General features: G+C 41.0%; 1 protein-coding gene and 1 long non-coding RNA gene across 4 annotated transcripts in view; one reads left to right on the top strand and one right to left on the bottom strand.

Moving 5' to 3' along the window:
• Positions 1-23,242, bottom strand: part of LOC108416826 (NACHT, LRR and PYD domains-containing protein 12-like) — a 578,836-nt gene that overhangs the window by 388,699 nt on the left and 166,895 nt on the right.
• On the top strand, positions 10,014-20,500 carry LOC108415765. 3 transcript variants are annotated; one of them, XR_005129319.1, is made up of 5 exons: positions 10,014-10,065; positions 11,562-11,719; positions 16,101-16,177; positions 19,302-19,390; positions 19,864-20,500. It is a non-coding gene; the product is annotated as an uncharacterized LOC108415765 (long non-coding RNA). The 3 variants fall into 3 exon arrangements; XR_005129317.1 differs by having other exon boundaries at positions 16,101-19,390; XR_005129318.1 differs by having other exon boundaries at positions 16,101-19,402.

The following is a 23,242-nucleotide window of genomic DNA, read 5'->3' as shown; positions in this document are numbered from 1 at the left end:
TCCATGAACTTAATATAGGAGCTCCTTCTGTAGGTTTGCCTACAGATTTATTTATTAAGACTTTTATTATGTCTTACAAAATTAAACCATGAGCCAGATTTAACATCATTTTAAGAGCAGAAACAGTAACAGTAACATTCAGCTAAATATCTATTAAATGAAACTGAACTTCAAGTTCAGTATAAAAGATTTTATTAAATCTTTTCCTAAACCTAAACCTTAACCTCAAGGCTAAACCTACACTGACTCCTAATCTTAACCTTAAGTATCTTATTGGTCAACTGTACATCACCAGGAGGTTTGTTAGTGATTTAGGTGTCTGTAGAGCATCTATAGAGGACCATCCAAATAAAGGGTGACCAACACACCACTTAAACCACTCAGATGTTCAGGTAAGACGCTGATGCGAAAGATCTTTGTTTTAATGGTCTCAAACATGTTTGGTCACTCAGTTTATTAATAACTAATAATCTAAAAGTTTGATCTGTCTGGATTATTTGCTGAAGACGAAGGTGATTTACTTGATGAGGATTTCTGAGCTCATTAATATTGAATTCAGTATCTAGTATTTTACAACAGCTTTGAATTTGACGTAGCTAAAAAAAGATGAAAGATACAAGCGCTGATCTCCATCATGGTGAATTTATGATTTAGATTAATTACCAAGCTGCACATTTTGCGTGGTGTAGCCTGGTTACAGCTGATTTTAATGACTCTGGTCCAGTGTGTCTGAAAGGCTGAAGGTCAACTGACCATGAATGGGTTCAGGTAATTCTGGGTAGCCTGAATTATTTACTCTCCAAAATATCAGATCATATTCTGTGTTCAGACACAGATTTTACAGTGAATATAAGATATGAGATATTTAAAGTCCAAGGGAACATAGTGGATTTAATATTAATGAATATTAAGAAGAGTTTATATGACACTAAAATTGAATGTTACATTAAACATTTGGCAAAGTTTTAATTAGGGCTGAGGGATGTGCCTAAAAATGTAATCACAAGAAAATGCATATAGCTGATATCAATAATCCCCAAGATAAATGTTAAATCATTATTTCTTATAGGTTTAAAAGCTTCTTGTTGCTCCTGAGTTAAAGTTGAAGAAGTCAGACAGTCAAGTTTGGTTTTAAACTATTCTTTATGGTCAGAACACCAAACAGCAAACAACTGAACGGCAGTAATTCACACATTTTTTCCTGCTCACATTTTCCCTCTACTGTCTGCACAATCTGCTGCTTTACATTTCACTCTTTACTAACGCTCATATCGTTCCTGCATCGTGAGCTGCTGTAAATAACGAAAAACTATCAATAGTAAAATCAATACTCAGGTAAAATTATTGATACTTGCAGAAAATAATTAAGTAGAACTACTTTCCTCAAAAACACTTGAGTAGAAATACAAAAGAAGCAGGTCTAGAATCTACTGAAGTGCTGAGAACTGCAGTGGAACTTCATCCAGCATTTATCAGCACAGGAGCTGAAGACTGTGCAGCTCTGTTCTTCTGTTTCTGAGATTCTTTTGGTCTAAAATACAGAAGCTCTAAAGTCAGAGATGTAACGAAATCACAGAGCAGGACAAATATTGCCACCATCAAAACAAACTGAAACTAAACACAGAGGAATCAGTATTGGCGGTGACCCTCAGAGTGAAGATTTTCCTAATTCCCCTATGCGGCCAGCGCTGCCCTACTCCCACCAGAGGCCAGCACCCAGGTTAGGTAGGGAAAGAAGGTATCCATGACAATGGCTGCAATGCCTGCCGCTGTGTCTGTGCAGACCTGAGACAGGGATGAAGGAACAGGACATGAGACGGGTTCCTGATTGGTCGGCGAAGAACTGACATCAAAGCCTATCTAGGTTCCCTGACTCTGCCCTGCAAGCTGTTTGGACACATCAGTGCGTGCTCCCTCTGCTCTGGAAGAGAAGACGGCTGCAACAAGCTGCACGATAAAGGACTTTTTATAACAAAAAGGGAATAAAGAATGAAGGAACCTGTAGTTTTCATCAGCATTCTGACCATAACTTTTGCAGGCATGATTGAGGATGTTGTAACCACAACATTTTTGTGAGCACAAAATCATACTTTAGGAGGTGATTTGTTTGTCATTCCTTCCCAAGGTCTAATATTTCTACACAAGCTTTATTGTGCAGATCAGTTCGCTTCTGAAACCATGAGAATAATAACAGATGATGGTAGATGGTATAAGGCAAGATAACTGGCCATTGTCCACTGTTAGATGTCTAAAGTCAAATAGAGCCACCGGTTCTAATCCAAACGACTGATTACACTGTGAGAACATACATTATAGAGTCTGTTCTAAGGGGGAATGTGGAAATGTGCTGCTCTGTAAAGTGTTTAGTGTTGTGTTACATGTCATTATATTCAGTATTGTGTGTGGCTGTGTAACACTTTATTTTAAGTAAACTTATTTTAGTAGAATTCACCAAAATTAGTTCTTAAAAGAAAATACAGCTAAACAAATTTTTCTATGGGTGCACAGCGACACCTGCTGTTAAGAGGGAGTACAGCGTATTTTATAAAACAGCCTCCTACTGTATCCGGTTCAGTCCGGTTTTGTGGCTGAAGATGCTGTTAGAGTGGAGAAGCACGATACTGACCAGCTGCTGTATTTCCTCTGATTATACTCAAACAGGCTCCAGCAGATGTGATTCCTGTAAAAGCTCAGAACCAGCTTTCTGTTGCACTTGCCTGAGTAACCAGAACAGTGGAGTTACACCTGGACTGTGATGGTATTTAGAACCTTCTTCTGTCTGTTCTTGTTTATCCCTACATGGTCATGTCTGTCACACCTGTCATCTGTCATGTATAGGCGGAGCCTAATCTTGGAATCAGTCCTGCTATAGAACTGCATCAGCCCAGTGTCTTACGGGCTGGCTGGGTGTCTGGTACCTGCACACAAACGAATAAACTTTACTTCTCCAGACATTCGGCTGGTCCACTGGTACAGTTAGGGTTTGGATTCTTCAAGAATAAATAGACATTTGTAATGTAGAAGTATAAATGAAACATGACCAAGAGATGATTATTAAACCAGTATATGAAAATAAAAATGAGGTAGCCAGACATTGGTATTATCTCAATAAAACTACACAGCTACAGAAACCATAACAGTCCAATTTATTAAAACGGTCTGTGCACTAAAGACCGAAGTACACAAATCATGTACTTGAGATAAGTAGAGACTCCCAAGGTAAAATACTACTCCAGTAAAAGTAGAAGTCCTTACTCTAGACCTCCACTTGAGTAAAAGTACAAAAGTTCAAATGTACTTAAGTATAAAGTAAAAGTACTACAATATTAATTATGAATCCTTTACATTTACAGCATTTAGCAGACGCTCTTATCCAGAGTGACTTACAACAAGACTAAAAGATGACTCTGATGTCCTGTTATCATTTTTATAACAAGACTGGCTTCATGAACTCATTATAGGTGAAAATCCTCCAGCGTCTCTCTTTGTAAACCAGTCTTTTAATAGAACGTCATTAATTAGTGATGCTGACGTCTATTAAAATGATCATAAGCAGAAAACACTGAAGGTAAACAGTTTCCATCAGGGAGAACTGAGGGGCTCTGGAATCACTTTTTACACACAAACAAAGTTTCAGTTTAAGATTTCTTTGTAACTTAATTACAAGTTTAATAAAAACTGGCTTTAAACTCAGGATCACAGATGAGCTCCTTTACTATGTTGATCTGTAGGCCTCTGTTCATAAACATAAACCAGCCCAAACTCATTTACTATAAAATGAAATGGTGTTTGTAGAAATTCAGAAAAAAGCCGCGTCAGTCTCGACTGCATATGTGGACATATTTCTATATTGTGCTCTATTTACACAAAGTTAGGTTAGTTCATCATTTATGTTGAACAGACTCTCCCAAAGTTTTACGCTGCTGCGCTGACATTGAACCGTGTGCTGCACTGGGTCGGTATGACCAACAGGTCAAAACAAGCTCTAAACAAAGTGACCGCTGGGCCCTGATTGGTGCTCTGGCTTTGCGCTTCTTTCGTTTTGACATGTTACATTTTTATACACACAGAAACCAAAAGGAACGACAGATTTCTCAAAATGTAGGAGGAAAAAGTCGGATATTAGACTCTGAAATGTAGTGGAGTGAAAGGAAAAAGACGCCCAGAATGGAAATACTTAAGTAAAGTAGAGATACACGAAAAAACTACTTAAGTACAGTAACTAATTACATTTACTTAGTTACTGTCCACCACTGCCACTGAAACGTACTTAACACCTGGTGGAGAAGCCTTTGTTGCCATGGCAGCTTCAGAACATTACCTGTAGAGAAAAACTATCTCTCACAGAGTTCAGGTGGGATTTTGTCCTTTCTACAAACCTTAAAGATACCAGGAGACCCACTGGTGAATCTTGATCTTCAGCTCCTTTCAGAGATTGTCTGTTGGGTCTGGTGCGAAGACCCACAACAGGAAATGTTATACACTATGACATCATTACTCATCAATGTAGCACTGAAAGACGCTCATTACTCACTTTTGATCAGAGGACACAGGTTCACTGCGGAGACAAGGAGGGTGTAATGTACACACATGGCTTGGTCCACTTTCTCCTCTTCTGAATTTAAGAGGAGGCTCCATCGAATGGTCACTCTTCATAGACACACAGCTGGGTTCTCTTTCTCCTCTTCTGAATTTAAGAGGCTGCTCCATGGACAGGTCACTCTTCATAGACACAGAGCTGGGTTCTCTTTCTCCTCCTCTGAATCCAAGAGGTTCCTCCATGGACCAATCATTCTTCATAGACACATAGCTGGGTTCTCTCTCATTGCTGAATGTAGGAGGTTCCATCGTGGATCTTCTGAGCAGGGTGTTTGTTTCAGCCTGAAATCAGAACAGATGTGTTTACCCTGTCAGCTCATGTATTATCATATGATATGATCTGAAGGACAATTTCACTTAACAATAGGCCCACAATAAGGCTGCACAGTTTAAACCGTGTTTAAAAGGCTATTAATGAGGTCAAACCCCTTAAACCTCATTAATAACTACCAGCAGTACAGTCAGTTCAGTGTGTCCTGCCCTGCTGGGCGTGTGAATGAGCTCAGTATCATTTACTAAGTGTCGTTAAGGCCTGGACGATGCTCGTCAGCCGTGTTCCTGAGGTAGCTTCACTCTCACAGGCGTGGTTTAGATCACAGCTGTAGTGAGTTGTTCTGTAGCTGCTGTGATCAGAGCTCAGCTGTTCTGTTAACCTACTTGTAGCGCCGCTTCATGTTGTAGTGAAGAGAAACGCCTAGCAGATGACGTTGGTTCATTTAGAGCCGCAGACCCTCTCACACACAGTGCCCCCATATTGATGCTGCAGCATTCAGTCATCTGCCTCCCTGAGCTTCTACAGGAACTCCAGACTGACCCACACCCATAATGAACCTGAAGAACCTGAAGAAGAGAGAACACGCTGTACTGTACTGTTAAACTCATTACTCACCTTGCTTTGGCTTTTCTATCAGTCAGCATTAAACCTGTCAGCTTTATCACACGTTCACCAAACAGAGCAGCTGCTGTCCTGTTCATATACTGATACACATCTTTATAAGGGGTCTTATCCTCAGTAATAACACCCAGAACTGGAAAAAGAGGAAAGATTTTGCAGCAAACTTGATCAAAAATGGAATAAAACTCAATAAAGTAACAGCCTGACCAGTAATATAAAACAGCTCTACAACTAACCATTAATATTAATACTAATATTGATATTATGAATAATAACAAAAGTATTTTTCTGATAATATGAATCCTGATCACATTATATGGAATATATTACATTTTTAAATGTTGACCATTTGTAATAAATTATTTCATTTTTGAGAATTGATGTCCAGCTCCTGACGTCCTAACCATTCAATCACTTTGGAATAAAGTGTGTATTAGTATCACATACATTTAAATATTTAATCAAAGAATCTAATTATCCTTTTATCATAAATTCACATCGGACAGAACAATAAAGCTCATTTCTTTGTTAGGAAGCTTGATATTTACTAAAATTAATTATTTGTATACATAAACTGGTGTTCCAATTATTCAAAAGTAAGACTTGGAGTTCTGCAAGGCTCTATTTTAGGACCATTATTATTTATTATAAATTATACATGTTACTGTTAGGCAACATGTATAAGGTATAAGTATCCATGGCATTAAGTTTCATTGTTATGCAGACAATATGCAAAGCCTGATGACAAATACAGATTAAAGAAAATCTGTATAAAAGACGTGAAATGCTGGATGTTACGGAACTTCCTCCTACTAAACAGTAACAAAACAGAGGTTCTCCTCTGGAAAGAAAGTGGAAAGAAATAAATGATCAGATTTCATTTTAAATCTCTCTGACTTTCCAGTTACACCTGGTTCAGCAGCAAAACATTCATATCAGTCCAGTTCAATCATCACTTCATTGACTGCTTGTTAAATTCCGTATTGATTATAAAATTCTTTTATTGACGTATAAAGCCCTACACGGGCTCGCTCCTCAGTACCTGCAAGACCTTATTTCCTATTACGAGCCATCACGACTACTCAGATCCCAGAGTGCTGGCTTATTAATAGTTCCTAGAATTCATATGTAACACCCAAAGGATTCTTCTGTAGTTATGATGTCAAGCTTGTCCCAGTGGAAGAACCAGCTTCTATAAGAGCGCAAAGAGTCTCTCTTCCTGTAGAGCCTCATTCCAACCTCAACCCGCCACACCTGCTCCAGCTAATGACCTCCTCCAGAAGCCCCTGATTGGCTGGATCAGAGGAGTCAGTGTGAGGTCAGAGCTGGGCAGCGTGTCAGATGCAGGTTGACCTGGACTCTGCAGGACAGTAAATCTCCAGGAGGAGGTTTGGTGACAGCAGGTAGCTCTGCGGTCTTTATGCTCCCTCTTCTGGTGAAACAGCGCTACTGCACATGAACGCGCCTTTACAGCCTGTGTTTTTAATCGACGCTCCGCTTAAATAATCCCGTTTAAGAAGCCCGGATTAAACAACGCGCTCTACATTCAGACAATCTGCGAGTTCAGGAACATCAACATGTGAAATATATTGATGGACCTGGAGTTTGTGTGAGTGAAAGCGCGAGTGGAGCTGAAGGTAAAGCAGCGCTGGTCGCTGCTCCTTCAGTAAATCCAGCTTTACAGCGTTTCTCTACAGTTAAACCTGTTTAACTCAAACCTTTCAGGCCTTTCATCTCGGGAAGAACCGCGGCTCCGCCTTTCACCGCCACACAGTTTGGAGCTCGGAGGAGGAGTTTAGTCCGGTTCTGAGTTCGGATTAAAACGGGTTTAAACCGCGAGGAAACACAAGCAGCCGGTCCTGCTTTGATCTCCAGCCGATCTTCCTCATTTCTCGGATTAATAATCTCACCGTGTTGAATCCACAGCGCTGATGTGTGAAATCCTCTCTCGGGCTCAGACGCCGACCTGCTGCTGTTCCTCTACCTGTCCAGGTGAGCTGCTTTCGGTTTGGTCTTCTCTGAGGAGGTGGAGCTCAGATCACCGAGGTCCACTCAACTTTCCTTTACAGATGATTCCTGAAACTGAGGAGGAGCTGGTCAGTTCCCAGAGGCCCCTGCGGGAATCCGCATGGTCCCCATAGTTTCTGCCCTGACAGCACATCTCCATCTCAGAGCGTCTGCTGGATGTAACGCAGTTCGTCTGGAGAGCGTGTTTAATAGCGCGTGAGCTCATCGGCAGTTCGTCTCTGATGCGTCTCTGGTGGATCGTGAAAGACCTTCAGCTGCTGCGCTCCAGACCTTTCTGGCTGCGTCATAATCCCGCCTGCGTCTCGGAGACGCCTCTGAGACTCTCCTCGACTATTTACTAGAGCGTTTATTCATCTGCAGGACGTCTTTTAAACATCGGGCTTGGAGGCCAAAATGACGGTCATGCGCTGCGCTGCAGACTGAAATGTACAGTCTACCTAAAATGCAGCATCTGAGCGGAACTGAATGTGTGACATTTAGAATCAAACCTTCTCACATAAATTACCCTCAAAGCTAGATTTGATATTCTTCTTCCTCCCTGAGTTAAAGATATAAAACACACAAGCAGAGAGATCGGATGAGCCATTAAGAAGCCTAAAGACTCAAACACAAACCTACGCTGGAAAAATGACGTATAGAAATGATGCTGCATTATTTTATGGGATTAATTAATATTATTATTAATATTATTACCCCAAAACAAAATGACGTGACAGGGATTTTAACATGTTTATTTAACAGAAAATCAACAATAGAGTAAAGAAAGCAACAAACATGTGGAATTAAGGAGATAAAAGCTGAGCGTCTTGCTGGAGCCAGGCGGAGGAAGTCCTGTAGGCATCTTCAGCCTCTGCTTCCGTGGGAGCTGGTAGCGCTGGGTTCTTCACTGCGGCAGCTGCGCGTCAAAATGTAGAACATTATTACTGTTCTTCTTATTAAAGAGGCATAAGGACTATACATTTATCAGCCGTATGACACTGAATAAATGGAGCTGCCTGTGAGAAATAAATAATATACCGTCTCTGTTATTAGGCCAGGTTTTTAAGGGATTATGCTACAGCCATAGTAATTCATTGGAGGGGACTAGTATTTCCCCAAATACACAAAGGTGTTGTTATTAAGCGCCATTTCGTCGAAAACTGTCCTGATTAAAGTAAGAATGGCAATATCTGTACTTTAAAAACCGTGAAAACCACATGACCGATAAGTGTCCAGTATGGATGACCAGGGGCGCACGTGATAGACCAACGTCTCTGACCTCATTTAGAAGACTCATTATTGTGGATACATGAGCAGCAATGCAGATGAGCTAAAACAATCCAGAACGTTGTGTAAAGATTAAATATATAATAGTTCATTAACTGTAGATATTATAGTTCATTACACCCCCACTAGTTATTCCAAACCTGTGCAGAACTGATGCGTTTAGAAAAATAATGTAAACTTGTTGCAGTGGAAGTGAAGATTTTGTTGCCAACATGAACCAAAAGTGGTTCTTCTGTTGCGTCACTCAGAGAACACTTTGAAGGTTTTCCATAATCTGCATCCTGCGTGTTGAAATGTCAGTTTACACAGTTCCTGACTTTGTCTATGAAGCCCACTGTTTACATTCAGTGAAGGTAAATATATGTTCACTCAGTTTATCTGTTATCTCAGATGTGAGAAAAGTGCAGGTCTGATTAGTTTTGTTTGTTTAATAAGAAACCTCTTAATGAGATAATGCTACCTCTCCACTGAGCGTCCAGCTTTACCAAGCTTTTTAATATATAGTTCTTTCATAGTGGAAAGAGCTGCATATTTTTATTCAGGGCTGTCCAAACTTATTCACAACAGGCCAGGTTTCCTGCTGAACTTCATTCCAGACCAGCCAGAGCTCATCAGATTAACTGTTTGAAGACTGACGCCACTGATTAGCCTTTGATGCTCGAGCATTTGGACTCTTCTCTTTTTGACATCTTAACAAAGCGTAAACATTTATCCAGACAATATGATTTATTTGTATTTATTGGTTAATAAAGGAATTTGTTCATGCTTGATTTTTTTCAGTAACCTGTTAAAAACATTTTTAACACATTCACATTTTTAAAATTTGGAAAATGTGAACCTGTTTACCCTTAAAAACAATATGATGAATTGACCAGAGCAAGATCAAAATGTCAACAGCCACTGTGAGTGTAATGGTAGTAATACAGAACGAGCATTTTAAACTACAACACTAACACTTTCACATTACAGGCCATCAAAAACATGTTTTCTAAAATATTACATTATAAGATTTAGTTTAAAAGATGATGCAAATAATGACTAAACCAGGTCACTTTAGACCCACTGATGCATCCAAGGGCTGAACAAGTAAAGCCAGATGTGCTCAGGCTGCTTTAGAGTGAAAACCTGCAGCCACCTTTGTCGGCCCCGCCCTCTTTTATTGAACTGGGCGGAGTAAACGGCTCTCACACGCGCTCCGCGAAGAGGCGTGGCTTCCCGCACAGAACTAAACGCCAGTGTGGTTCAGCTGCAGCCGGTGAGGAACGGATGGAATTCCCGTAAGTCGTTAAAACGTGATAATAATATCGCGCGAGACTGATGTAGTGCTGGATTAATAACAGAACTGGATTTGCTCGCAGGACTCGACGCGTTTCTAGCGATGAATATGAAGAAACTGCTCCTAAGAAACGAAGCTGCGGTTCTTCAGGAAAGGCGGCCGCTCATAGTGAATGTTAGCCAGCTAGCCGAGCTACTTACTTTAGTAAACGGCGAACAGGAGAACTCGAGTAAAATGTACTGGAAACTAAAAATGGCTCAGAAATTACTGCTTACAAACACAAGAAGCAGCAGCTGTACACAATAAACTGGCTGGAAGAGGCGGCGGAAGAGCGGCGTCATCGGCTGGAGCTCACAAACCCGCTGAGCGTCCGTTAAGAGGTTCGCTCGCGCTGGCTTTTTAAATTCGCCTCGAGGATCCCAACAGTCTCGCGCACATTAGTGTCTCGCGCTTAAACGCGCTGCCAGAGAACTCTAAATAAGACGGTTTAACAGGTAAGTGTTGACATAAAACACAGGGAAGCGTAAAGATATGGGGCTGTGAGGGTCACAGGACCGGGGCAGGAACTACTGGGCTCCACTGGGTGATGTCCATCATCATCTCACTGTTCAGTGCAGCTTGGAGAATCCAACGAGGAACAGACTTTGCCTTCAAACTGACTGGGTTACAAGATCTGAAGGAACAGAAATCTGGAGTTAGCGATATGCTAGCCAACAATGAGGAGGTCAGATCATCTTTTTTAGTCCCACAGTGGGAAATTCAGTGTTACAGCAGCAAAGGGACAGCAAGGCACTCAGCACAGAAAATAGATAGATTAACAGGACAATGTCAAATAATAAAGGAAATGCCAGACTCTGGACTTTTTGACTCTTAAATATATTTACAGATAATTGCAAGTTCTTTACAGATAATTGCAGCTCTTAATTGCACACGGGGAAACGGGAAAATACTGCACATCATGTTCCACTGAAGAAACTTTCCACTCAATGTGTAGAGTTTAAGTGTGTGTGTGTGTGTGTGTGTGTGTGTGTGTGTGTGTGTGTGTGTGTGTGTGTGTGTGTGTGTGTGGTCCGCTGGGAGCAGTGCTGGTTGTAGAGTCTAACAGCAGCAGGAAGGAAGGACCTGTGATGCCGTTCCTTCACACACTTGGGGTGAAGCAGCCTGTCGCTAAAGGAGCAGCCCAGTGCTGCCAGAGTCTTATGCATGGGGTGGGAGTCGTTCTCCAGCATGGATGCTAGCTTGGCTATGCTGTGCACTGAACTGATCTAAAACAGACCAACCTTAAACAAATCCAAAGCTTTTTTTGGTGGTTTTGGCAGGAGTGGTGTTATATAATACTGTTAAAGTTTAATAATGAAAAAATATGGCTAGTTTTCCTGATTGAAGCTTTTTTCAGATCTGCTCATCTTCCTGAGCGACTTCTTGTCTTCACTTTATAGCGTCATGTTTTCTAATGCTTGAACAATCATGTGTGCAATTTCTCCTTTCTGTTTGCAGAACCTGGTTGTGGTGGTGGAGATTAAGATATTCAGTGTCTTTCAGAAGTTGCTTGTGAGGTCTTTCTGTCAGTAAATCCAGTCATCCTTCAAATGAAAGGAGCTCACTTCAGCAGAAGAGAAAAGTCGGTTCAGGACTTCTAGGCACATGTATGCCAGGTGCGTCTATACATAAATCTGAAAGGGGTTTGGTTTATATGTTCTCAGCCTATCTGAGCACAAATCTACTGTTTTAGATCAGTCAAAAATGGCAAAAGGTGGCTGTTTGCCAGAAATAGAAGGATCAATCGGCTCTGCATGAGCATCATTTGATCAGCAGATACTGATACATAGGCGATTGATCTTTCGATCTCTACCAAAAACTCAGTTTGTCATTTGTTTTGATTGATCTAAACCAATAGAATTTGATATTTTGGCTGCTTATTCTACCTGTAGATGGAAATCCAGATCTTGTGCATCACTGCAGAAACGACTGTGTTCGATTTTGCTGGGCGTTCTGGAAGAAAACATGTTGTCAATGTCTGGCTTTTACAATGTTTTATTTATTTGTTTATGTTATTTGTTTAATTTCTTTTAATACTGTCTGACTCAAAATATTTCTAAAATGTGAGATGATAAAAACGGCCAGATTAATGATGTTTTCTATCAGCACAGCCGGCAAAGTCAACATTGATGTCTGCACCTGTGCACAAGGTCTGTATAGGTTGTTTGCAAATGACATGATGTAACTGTGTTGCTGTGGTGTGAATTGAGGATGGGGGGCAGGAAGTGATTTTCCACATAGGGCGCTCTATCTCACTTTCTCAAAATGACTGGTTTACATTGTGTTCAGTCATTTAAAGTCAGTTTAATGGAGAAACTATAAGAGACTTTTATCAAGCACCAGGTGTTGTTGCTGATGAGGGGGAAACGATGAAAGAAACTGACAGAAAAAAGGCAAAAATGGCTTGGAAGCCTTGTCTGCAGTCAGGATGAGGCTGAAGGAGCTTCCTGTTCCAGTTTCTTGTAGCTGTTTTAATTCTTTCCTAGTGCTCAGTGACGGCACCCACAGACAAACTGTTCACAACACAGCACTCATTCCTGCAGGTGTGTGAAGCTTATTCCCCAGTTTTTCTGTTCCATCTTAAACGGTGCAACAGTTAGCCAATGACGCCAGAGGCACCATTTAAGGTGGAACAAGAAAAGTGGCAAATAAGCTGACTCTCCATGTTGGATATAACAGTGTTAATTTTGACAGCAAATTATGGTTTAGTTTTAGTCATAGTCTTTTGACTAAAATGTAATTTAGTTTTAGTCATAATTTAGTCATTTGAATAGTTTTAGTCTAGTTTTAGTCATAATTATCATAAGAACATAGTCGACTAAACGCACAGTCGACTAAAATATAAAGGGTGTAAAATGTAAATGATTTTTTTTCAGTTTCCTTGAATTATTTAAGTCATTTTATACATTTACACAAAATGAAACAATTATTAACCAGTTATGGAATTATTAATGATTGAAAGACCAATATTTCACAAACAGATTTAACAAACAACATCTGAGGTCTTCTGTAACTGCAAAGTGAATAAGAGAAAACACCTTTTTATTTATTGTCTCTTATTTATTTCAGAATTGTTACTAGTGCTGTCAGTCTAATTAAATCACATCAGCTCTGTGATTAACTAACCTACATTAATTGCATTCATCACTTTTTTGCTATGAAAGTATTTTTAATTGAATGAATAATAACTGGCCTAGACTTTCATTCCACATTTCAATTCCACATCTCTTTATTTCAGACACACAGCATAGCAGACATCTCTAGGTCACCGTGTTTACTAGAGACACACACTGCACATTACGTGCTCTGCTGAACTGTAAATAAAACCACCTGATCTGTTTCGTGCACTTTCTAGGGTGTACGGGGTCATCTGGGACATGATAATCAAACGCAGAGGCTGGAGTTAGCTAGCTACTTTAGCGTTTCACCTGCTCCCCACACACCTGCTCCGACTAATCTGACCATCAACACCACCTTACTGAGCTAATCCGAGCGTTTACAGCAGGACACACTCTAAAGTGTACAGGGCCGTGTGCTTTCAGGACTAGGATTAAGAAAGACTAACTTGGCGTTAGCAGCAGTAAAGCTAGCTAACGGTGGTGCTGGAGGGCTGATGTCCAACACGGTGTGGTGATTTTCTCTAAACACAAACACTAAACTCTCTTTCTCCCTGTGGACGCTGTCTAGATAACTTGGTTCCATCATGAGTAACGACAGTTCACAGGCTAGTATGGTCTCCCGGGTTTAGGCCAAATTTGTGCGCGTGTGCGTTTGATTGGATGGCTACCCGGCTTGTCCCGCCTCTCCATATACGCCGAAGTAGTTATGATTGGATGTTTTCCTAACTCGTCCCCGCCTTTCACAGAACTAAATCAGTTCTGATTGGATGTCGTCCCCGCCTTTCACAGAACTAAATCAGTTCTGATTGGATGTCGTCCCTGCCGAACATTTTCGTCTCGTTTTTATTCGTTGACAGTGTCAGTTCATTTCGTCAGAATCCTTTTATGTAGTTTTTATTTAGTCATCGTCTCGGTTTCGTCATGAACAAGAGGTTTGTTGATGAAAACTATGAGGAAAATAGTTAATAGAAATTAATACTGGAATATAATTGTCACGCAATTCCTGCAAATCTTTTCGGAGCACTTTTATGTTGCGTTTTTGGCCAGGGGCTCTCCTGGATTCAGATCTGGTGATTGGGAACCTCACTGAAAAACACTGAACACTTTGTCGTGTTCATGAAACCAAAGGGAAATGTCTTTTGCTTTGTGACAGAGTGTATTATCATGCTGGAAGTTGTCATTAGAAGATGATAAATTGGTGTCATGAAGGTGTGTGCATGGTCTGCAGCAGTACTAATACTGGTCTAATGGATCCCACATTCTGCTGAGGTGCACAGAGTAAAGAGCTGGAATCCTTGGAATATTTTTTTGCCAATCAGTTCTCACCTAAATGTCATATACCATCTCAGTACTGTTGCATGTGTATCCCTTCATGTCCATAATTTACTCTTCTTATAAAGGCTACTTCCAGCACAGTAAGTGCTAGTTTCTTTAGTGTGTCTGTTTAGAGGTGGGATGTGGTGTTGAACATAAAGATCTTTTGACGCTTTGCAAACATGTCACAAAGGGGATTCCTCGCGGTTCCGATGTGGATTTTTTCTGGAAAAGAGTCCACCATCAGAATGCGCATTCACAGAACCTCTTACTGAATGCATTATTTCCAATGACATGTGCTGCACTCCTACCTTGCTGGTCCACATTATAGACGTAAAGTCAGAGACAGCAGCTCATCTGTTGCTGCACTGTTTGTGTTGGTCATTCTCTAGCCCTTCATCAGTGGTCACAGGACACTGTTGTCTGAATAGTTTTGGTTGGTGGACGATTCTCAGTCCAGCAGTGACACTGAGGTGTTTAAACTCCAGCAGCACCTCTGTGTCTGATCAGCTGACACCAGCCAGCACAGCGCATAACACACCTCCACCATGTCAGTGTCACTGCATTTCTGAGAATGTTCCACCTCCCTAATAGTACCTGCTCTGTGTTGGTCCTGTGGGGGTCCTCACCTTTAAAGAACAGGGTAACAGCATACAGAGAAACTAGCATCTTTGTATAACTACAAAGTGCTCCTTCCTAGTGAGTGTAGAAACACGGAGGTAGTTTGAATGAAGTGGTCAGTGGGTGTTCATTTTGTCTAATGTCTGTGTGAAATTATTACACTAGATGCAACAAACACAGCAAAGTGTACCTAAAAGGCATGACTGCTTCACTCAGGAGTCTCAGAAGAATGTTGTGGAATCAGGACCATAAAGAACTGTCCTTGCTTTGCGTTAAAAGGAGGCCCTACATTGTACACAGCTTGGTGATTGCCCTGCTCCAAACTTGCCAAATGGCTCTGACGTTAAGCAGCCCTGCTTTAAAGCAGCATTTCTCTAAATTTCTCAAGATGTCACGTTTCAGATCTTATTTGGCTGGTGATCTGAATCAGTCTTTTGACCAAAACTGTGATTGGTCCAGCTTGGCATGCCAACTCTTAGTGTCAGTCTGCTGAGGCATGTAAATCTATGCTGTACTGATACTCGTCTGTTCTTTTTTTGTCTATCTGAATTACAAGCTTGTTTATTTGTCCTGCAGTGATGATATTTGAATCAAATGTTATTCCTCTGCTTTGTGATATGTGTTCAAAGAATCTGCACATAAACGTATTAACATAACCCTCAGTTTCCATTTTGGTGCATACTAACTGTTTGGGCATGTTTTGGTACAACTGTGAGATGGCAAGGATTTTATGTGGTACATTTACTGTGGTACCCAGTTTCCCAAGTAATAAAAAAATCAAAGTGTATCTATATAAAAAAAATCACAGTATATAGATTGACAATCCATGACCTCCATGCTTATGTATGTTTGTAGCTGTTTACCAGAGCTCGCCTCACCTGTTTATTTTACAGCTGGCTCCGTAACGATTACTCTATTTTTTTTCTTGTTCTTTCTTTATTAGGCACTCAATTTCATTTGTTTATTGACAACACTTGGAAATTTATCCTGGAACTCCAAATCCCAAGATGACCATCTTTTGTAAGTTCTCCTGGTCATTTTTATGCTTGTATACTTGACCGCCTATCATGAACCATCTTGTTTATAGTTTGTCTTTAATGCTGCTGTTATAGTTTCTACTAGTGAAAGTGTTGGTTTTTGTTCTGGGTGCACATAAAATGGCTGTTTTAAATTTGCTTTCAATTTTAAATTCTTATCAGTTAATAACCAAAAAAATAGGAGCTTAATAGGAGTTCAATTTAAATTTGACCGTTTGATGTTTTAATGGTAACTGTTGGATTTTTACGTATTGCTACCTCTTAAGCCTACAGCACACTCACACCCAGCAGGCATTAATTAACAGAGCTGGAGATTATTGTGAAATGACAGACAGAAGTTAACATTAAGCAGAAAGTTTATAATAAAAACAGCGTGCTGAATCTTGTTTTAGAAGCCATTTCCTGTCATTTATTAAATTAGACTCCTCTTTTATTAGGAATCTGGTATATAAACAGAACTTCATTAAATAACTGAATTGAAATACTGTTTTGAAAATGAATGGCTTCAGTCACTGTCACTATCTGTAACATCTTCTCATTAAGTTATTTTAAATGGGCGTAAACAACTTCTGTTCCATACAACAAATCAATCAAATCAGAAGCGATATCAGTTCTGTGGCATGCCATTTTGCTGCAGCAGTATACACTCTGCACAGTTTAATAAGGAGGCTTCTAATACTTAGAGTAGAGCATCATTTCTACAATGAACCTTTTTTTGTTTTGTTCCTGTTTATAAGTGACTGCAGACATCATACATGTTGCGCATAGCAGCCATGCCAGGAGTTGGTGTCATCTTGAAGATTCCTGATGTGACTGGAATTGGAGCTTTTAACCTCATGTCGATCGGTACCTGTGCTCCATGTGCTGTTATTACAGGCAATTTTACATGGCAGTACAAAAAAACTGCTAGTGCTCTACTTTAATGCACACCTTGTTTACAGCTTGGTCCAGTGTTGTCTGATTACCTTGATTGTTGCTGAACTTTAGATGTTTGTGCATTTCTGAAGACACTTAGAACACATGAGCAAAGAAGGGTACAACCTATCTGGAGACATTCGACTAAGCTGCTTCTGTTACTATTTGCAATGAAATAAATATGCTTACCTTGAAAGCTCTTGTTTCATTTTCATTCCGTGGTGTTGAACATTGGTCCATCAGGTCTTCAGACACCAGGTCCAGTCTTCTTTTTTGCTGGCTTATCCATGTGTTTGTTGTGATCTTTGTAATAACTAATGGTAATATGTAAATAAAGACGTTTTTACTAATTGCCTATTTCTAGGGCTTGGAACTTCAGTGTATGACCCCATGTATAATTAGGCAAGGACAACAGCCATGGACTTTGCTCTGTTAAGTCCTGTTGCCTCCAGGATTTACTATCTTGAGCAGATTAAATATTCAGATTCTGTCCAGTTATGTGAAGACTTCTTAGCAGAGGTAAAACCTGCAAATATTCTTAGTGTTAACATGAAAGAAATCTGTATTGTTGTATGTGCTCAATTCTACAGACAGCTTTATTTAGCTAGTGCTGTTTAGATGTGCTTGAGAATGGAGAATGTCTGCATATGGTCATATCTGTGTATAATTAAGTTTGGCTTTTGTAAAAACTCCAGCCTGTTCGTGTGTTTCTAACTCAACGATGTAGTTAACGTGGCATACTTTCTGTTTAATGAGCAGTTATGTCGTCATTGCTAAGTGTTTCATCCTTCCTTGATGTCACTTGTATGAAGTGGTGATCCTGGACAGCGCACTGTGGCTCTGTCTGAAGTGAGAGTTAATGAAGGGCTTATAGTGTTAACTGCCTTCCGTCGTGGTGTTTCGCTGCTGCAATACGAAACTCGCTGGCCACTTCTTGCGTGGCGCGATCAAATGTGAACGTTAGACAGTCACTGAATGCAGTGGCTCTTCCCAGGTCTCGGAGGAAGCCTGTGCTAGCTTTACCCCAGAAAATGAATAATGCACTCATACGGTCCCACTGTGAGAGCTTTTTGTAAATGTACCACATTCACTGGTGCTGGATGAGCTCATTATTAAATGCACAGCTTCCCAAAAAATGAACGTGAATTTGAAAAATGTGAGATTCATTTGGCCTCAAACTAAAGACCTGAATGGTCTAAATCAGCTAACCGTTAATTGTAGAGTTGGGGTGGGCAACCCTGATCCTGGAGGGCCAGATTCCTGCACAGTTTGGTGATTTGCCTCCTCACACACAGGATTCAACCTATCAGCTAATAGCCAGGTTAGGTCTGTGTACCTGTGCAGGAATCCAGCCCTCCAAGACCAGGGCTGCCCACTCTGGCTGTAAAGGGTGGATTAAAATAATCGGCTGATTACTGTTACAAAACTGCCATTAAGCAACGGCCATCACACCAAGTAAGACATCATCAGTACTCAGAGGGCCAATGGGCTTAAAGCTAATTAAGCCACAGTCCGCATTAAGCAGCACTAAGTAACGTTCCCCTTGCTTTGTTTACATACTAAATGCTGGGAATGATCATTTTCCATAGGTTAGGGTTGGGTTAGTAACGGTGCAACCTCCAAAAGAAGAGCCACCGGGATTTACGTACGGCAGAGTTGGCACTATGGGTGTGGATACGAGGAGGCGAGGTTCCAAGTTCAAGTGCACACGCGATTATTTCATTGCACAGAAAAACAAAAGAAAAACCGAATCAAACAGAAAGAAAACGAAAGATAAACTGGACAGTTACTTGAGGCGTCACCGCGAGGCTAATCCTCATCACGCAAGCTATTCCCCAGCTGTTACAAGCAGCTAACAGCATCACACCGGATTACACCGCTCCTCCCACAGGTAGCTGAGAAGACCTAGCTGAAGAACACCGAGCGCTCTGATCATCGAAGCCCCGCCCACACTAAACTAATAACCCGCTCGGAGGGACCCGGATGTCCCAAGGCTCTAATTTACACACACACACACACACACACACACACACACACACACACACACACACACACACCCATCTACACAACTGCTGACCAGTCATGTTTTGGGATTTTATCTGTTTAACCGTGTGTTGATGGAGATGCCAAGTCTTAAGTCCACTGGTACAAAACATTTTGCCCACTGTCTGTTTTATGTTTTAATCCCTGAGGATGATGTTGGTGCTGCAGAGAGTGCATCATAAACGGACTCTGCATGGACCTCAATGAGGACCCTAAGGATCTGGTGCAGGAGTACATGGTGAGCGTGCAAGTAGGTGGTGCTTTTGCCACATCTTCAAAAATGAATGTTCGTATAAACATGTTCAAAAAAGTCATACGCAGCTTAAATAAGAGCTTCGTTGTGCTGAACATACCGCGCTGTCTTATTATTCCAACAAAGCAGCATATTTATTGGAACTGGCCAGCAAAAAAGTTGAGTCGTCTTTTTTACATTAGAGAACAGATTAAATTAAAACTAGAATTTGACTCAACTTTAATTAATTAGTGACGTTTTTCCACATCGTCTGGGACTGCGGAGCGGAGGACGGGGAGCTCTGGGTCCCGACATAACCGCATTCACTGGTTATCATATTAGATGTTCACAAGCCAAGTGAGATGCTGCTGCTAAGTGCTGCATTTCTTAGCCCTGAGCTAATGGTGGGATGTCATTCTTAAAACGGTCATTTCTTAATGAGGAGCCTGTCCTTAAAGAGTCTATTTCCCTTTATCCAGGACTTCACTGAGGCCAACACACTAAGAGCCCTAGAGAGAGCGGTGGTGGGGATCTTTGCTGTCAGAGAGACTCCCGGCAGTAACTCTTCTGATGTGGGACTGATCCTCGAGGGTGTGGTGGTGCTTCACGACCTGGAGAATGTGGCCCTTGCAGCTGCCATGCTGTTTGGATTTTTTCCCTCTTAAATATGAGGGACCGTCGGAGCTGCACTGCACCCTGGAAGATATTCACAAGATAATCATGGAGCTGGATGCAGCCGATCTATCAAGAAAGGCCCAGAGCTTGAGAACTAAAGTCCTCCAGTGAGGAGAGCTGCGTTGTTTTTGCTCCACCCTTCCTGTAAAAGAAGGGCAGTTCTACATTCGTGGACTGAGCAGTGTGGCTGGTTCTACAGACGTTAGTTTTAATGACTGTGAGGTTCTCAGGCTGTTTGACTGCTGATTTCTGGTTGCTGTGTTTCAGTTATAATTACTGTGCACTTCTCTACATATTTGATATCACTGCTCTGGTGATTGTGTGTGATGTGTGAATAATAATGACTGTTGCGTCTGCAGAGATTTGCCTTTTATTTTTTCTAGTTGAAAACATTTGACTGACGTTTTAAGTTGGTACATTTAGACTGGGGACACCTGCTGTTCTGGTTCTGGAATAAAAGTTTCAGAACAAAACTGCTTCTTGTTTTCAGTGAAAGACGTCGATATTAGGAATCATCAAAAAAATGAAGGTATTAAACGAGACGATACTGAAATTTGGGTTTTTAATCGTCTTTATATTTCATTTATAGATTAACCGTTTTTAAACTGATGGAATTTAATGTTCCCATTTGGAATCATTTATAAGGAAATATTAAAATAGCTAATATTGTAATATTGATCTAGTTGTGATTAAATAATGTGGGGGTGGACTACATTGTCTCGGAATAAAATCATCTAATCTAATTTATTAAATCAAATTTCAGGAGCTTTGTATCAACACAGGACTTGTGCTGATTAAACACAAATAGCTTGTCTTGATTTGAACTGAGATGTTAAATCAACACAAAGAACAAGAGTTGAATGAACATAAATAGTTTATTTTGATTTAACACAATTGTGGAAGTTGCTGCCAAACCAAACAACATGTGTGCAACCAATGTCCATAACTGAACTGAGGAAATCCAGTGTGTTATTGTTTTCAGTGTATAGTTAATCGCCATCAATCCCATTTTTTATTTGTGTAATTGTTTTAGAAAATAAGGATTTTTAAGTGAAATGCTCCAATTAAAATGGTGAAGACATTTTGTGCTGAATGTACTGATGTTAGAAACTGCTGGGACGAGAGAAAACTGGACGGGAGTTTTATTCCCTCCCATACTAGGCAGGAATACTGACCCTACAAACCTCAGAGCTGGACTTGTGCTGGATCAGGGAGCCGCAGCCTCAGATATCAGACATGAGGTCACACACCGCTGTGTCTCAGTTCAGATGTGGAACAAAAGAAAATCAAAACTAAATCAAACTTCAATTGTGCTGAAGTTGTATTCAGTCACAGCCTATAGGACTTCACAGTCCTGCCTAACAACAATACATTACACAAAGCTGGACTTCATTAAAGATTAAAACGCGTCTATAATGTCTCTAAACGTCACTTCTGGTGGTGAAATCTCACTGCATCTTCTGCACGGCCGGCTCATTTTCACCACGCCGACATCATTTCAGAGTGAAAAAGAGCGGCGGGGAAATGAAGCGATGCTTCATCTGGATTACTACCATACTGAGAGCTTCATCAGGCTCAGGTTCCTCCTACCTGCATCTGTAGTTTGATGAGTCCAGACTGAGAGCGAAACGTTCCTGGGCGTCTAAATACAAGACAAAACCAGGTTAGAGTTAAAGAGCTTCTGTAGCATCAGGAGCTGCTTATCTAACGACTTTAAACAGTTTCAGGAGTTTTTCAACAGAAAATCTGTCATTAGTGCAGAATAGAGCTTAAAAAGGAGGATCAGGTCTGTAAAATCATGTAGATACAGTGACGCAGCAGCTCTGCAGAGGAAGCTGCGCGCGCTGCTTTAGTGATGTAACAGGAGCCGTTAATTACAGATGTTCATATGACGGTCAGAGGGGCTGCTGGCCGTGTAGTATCCCACCCATCTATGTCCCATTTGGAGGGTCAGCAATCCTCCGCTTATGGTGCTAAAGCCAGTGTGGTAACAGGCTCGAGTCAGAAACGCCTCGTTATGATGTCGTGATGAGTTCGAAGCTAATTTAGTTCTCCGTTAGTCGGTGACGCGTCTTCCTCGCGCTCATTAGGACCGTTTGGACTTTCCCGCCCACTGGAGACTCAACAACAGCGCAATGGCGGCATCGAGAACAAAAGCCTTAAAGCTGCAGGAGCTGAACTCGGAGAAGAAGCAGGTAGTGGTGCTGCTTGTAAAGCCCACCTTACACTCTAAAAAACTTTGGGTTGAAATTGGCCCAAATTGGGTTATTTTCACAACCCAGCGCTGGGTCAATATTGGACAAACACAGCATTGGGTAGAATTGACCCAGCACGTTGGGTTATTAATTTGACCCAGCATTTTGGGTCAAGCATTTAACCTCAATGCTTTGTAATTTTAACTAGAATGCTGGGTTAATTGAACCAAAGTTTGGGTTGTATTGTGATTACTTTTAAATGTATAATTTAGACATTATTTTAACACATACTTTACATATTATATATTCTTACACTTAAAAAAATACCACTTTTAAGCACCAACAATAATTATAATCTTCTTCTTTCGGCTGCTCCCTTCAGGGATTCGCCACAGCGGATCATCTGCCTCCATCTTGCCCTATCCATTGCCTCCTATACTTTCACACCAACCATCTCCATGTCCACCTTCACTACATCCATAAACCTTCTCTGAGGTCTACCTCTTCTCCTTCTACCCCGCAGCTCCATCTCCTACATTCTTTGCCCAATATATCCACTATTCCTCCTCAACACATGTCCAAACCATCTCAACCTGGCCTCTCTGGCTTTATCTCCAAACTGCTCCACCTTCACTGTCCCTCTGATCTGCTCATTTCTAATCTTGTCCATCCTTGTCACTCCCAACGGAAATCTCAGCATCTTCATCTCCGCCACCTCCAGCTCAGCCTCCTGTCTTTTAGACAGAGCCACAGTCTCCAAACCAAACATCATAGCAGGATGCACTACTGTCTTGTAAACCTTCCCTTTCACTCTTGCTGCTATCCTTCTGTCACACATCAGCCCTGACATCCGTCTCCACCCACTCCATCCTGCCTGCACCTTATTTCTCACCTCTTTTTTGCACTGTCCATTGCTCTGGATGGTTGACCCAAGATATTTGAAGTCATCCACCTTTACGACCTCTACTCCTTGCATCTTCACCTTTCC

This window comes from Pygocentrus nattereri, chromosome 2 (genome assembly GCF_015220715.1).
Source record: "Pygocentrus nattereri isolate fPygNat1 chromosome 2, fPygNat1.pri, whole genome shotgun sequence".
Taxonomy (NCBI): Eukaryota; Metazoa; Chordata; class Actinopteri; order Characiformes; family Serrasalmidae; genus Pygocentrus; species Pygocentrus nattereri.
This window is presented reverse-complemented; position numbering and strand designations above follow the sequence as displayed.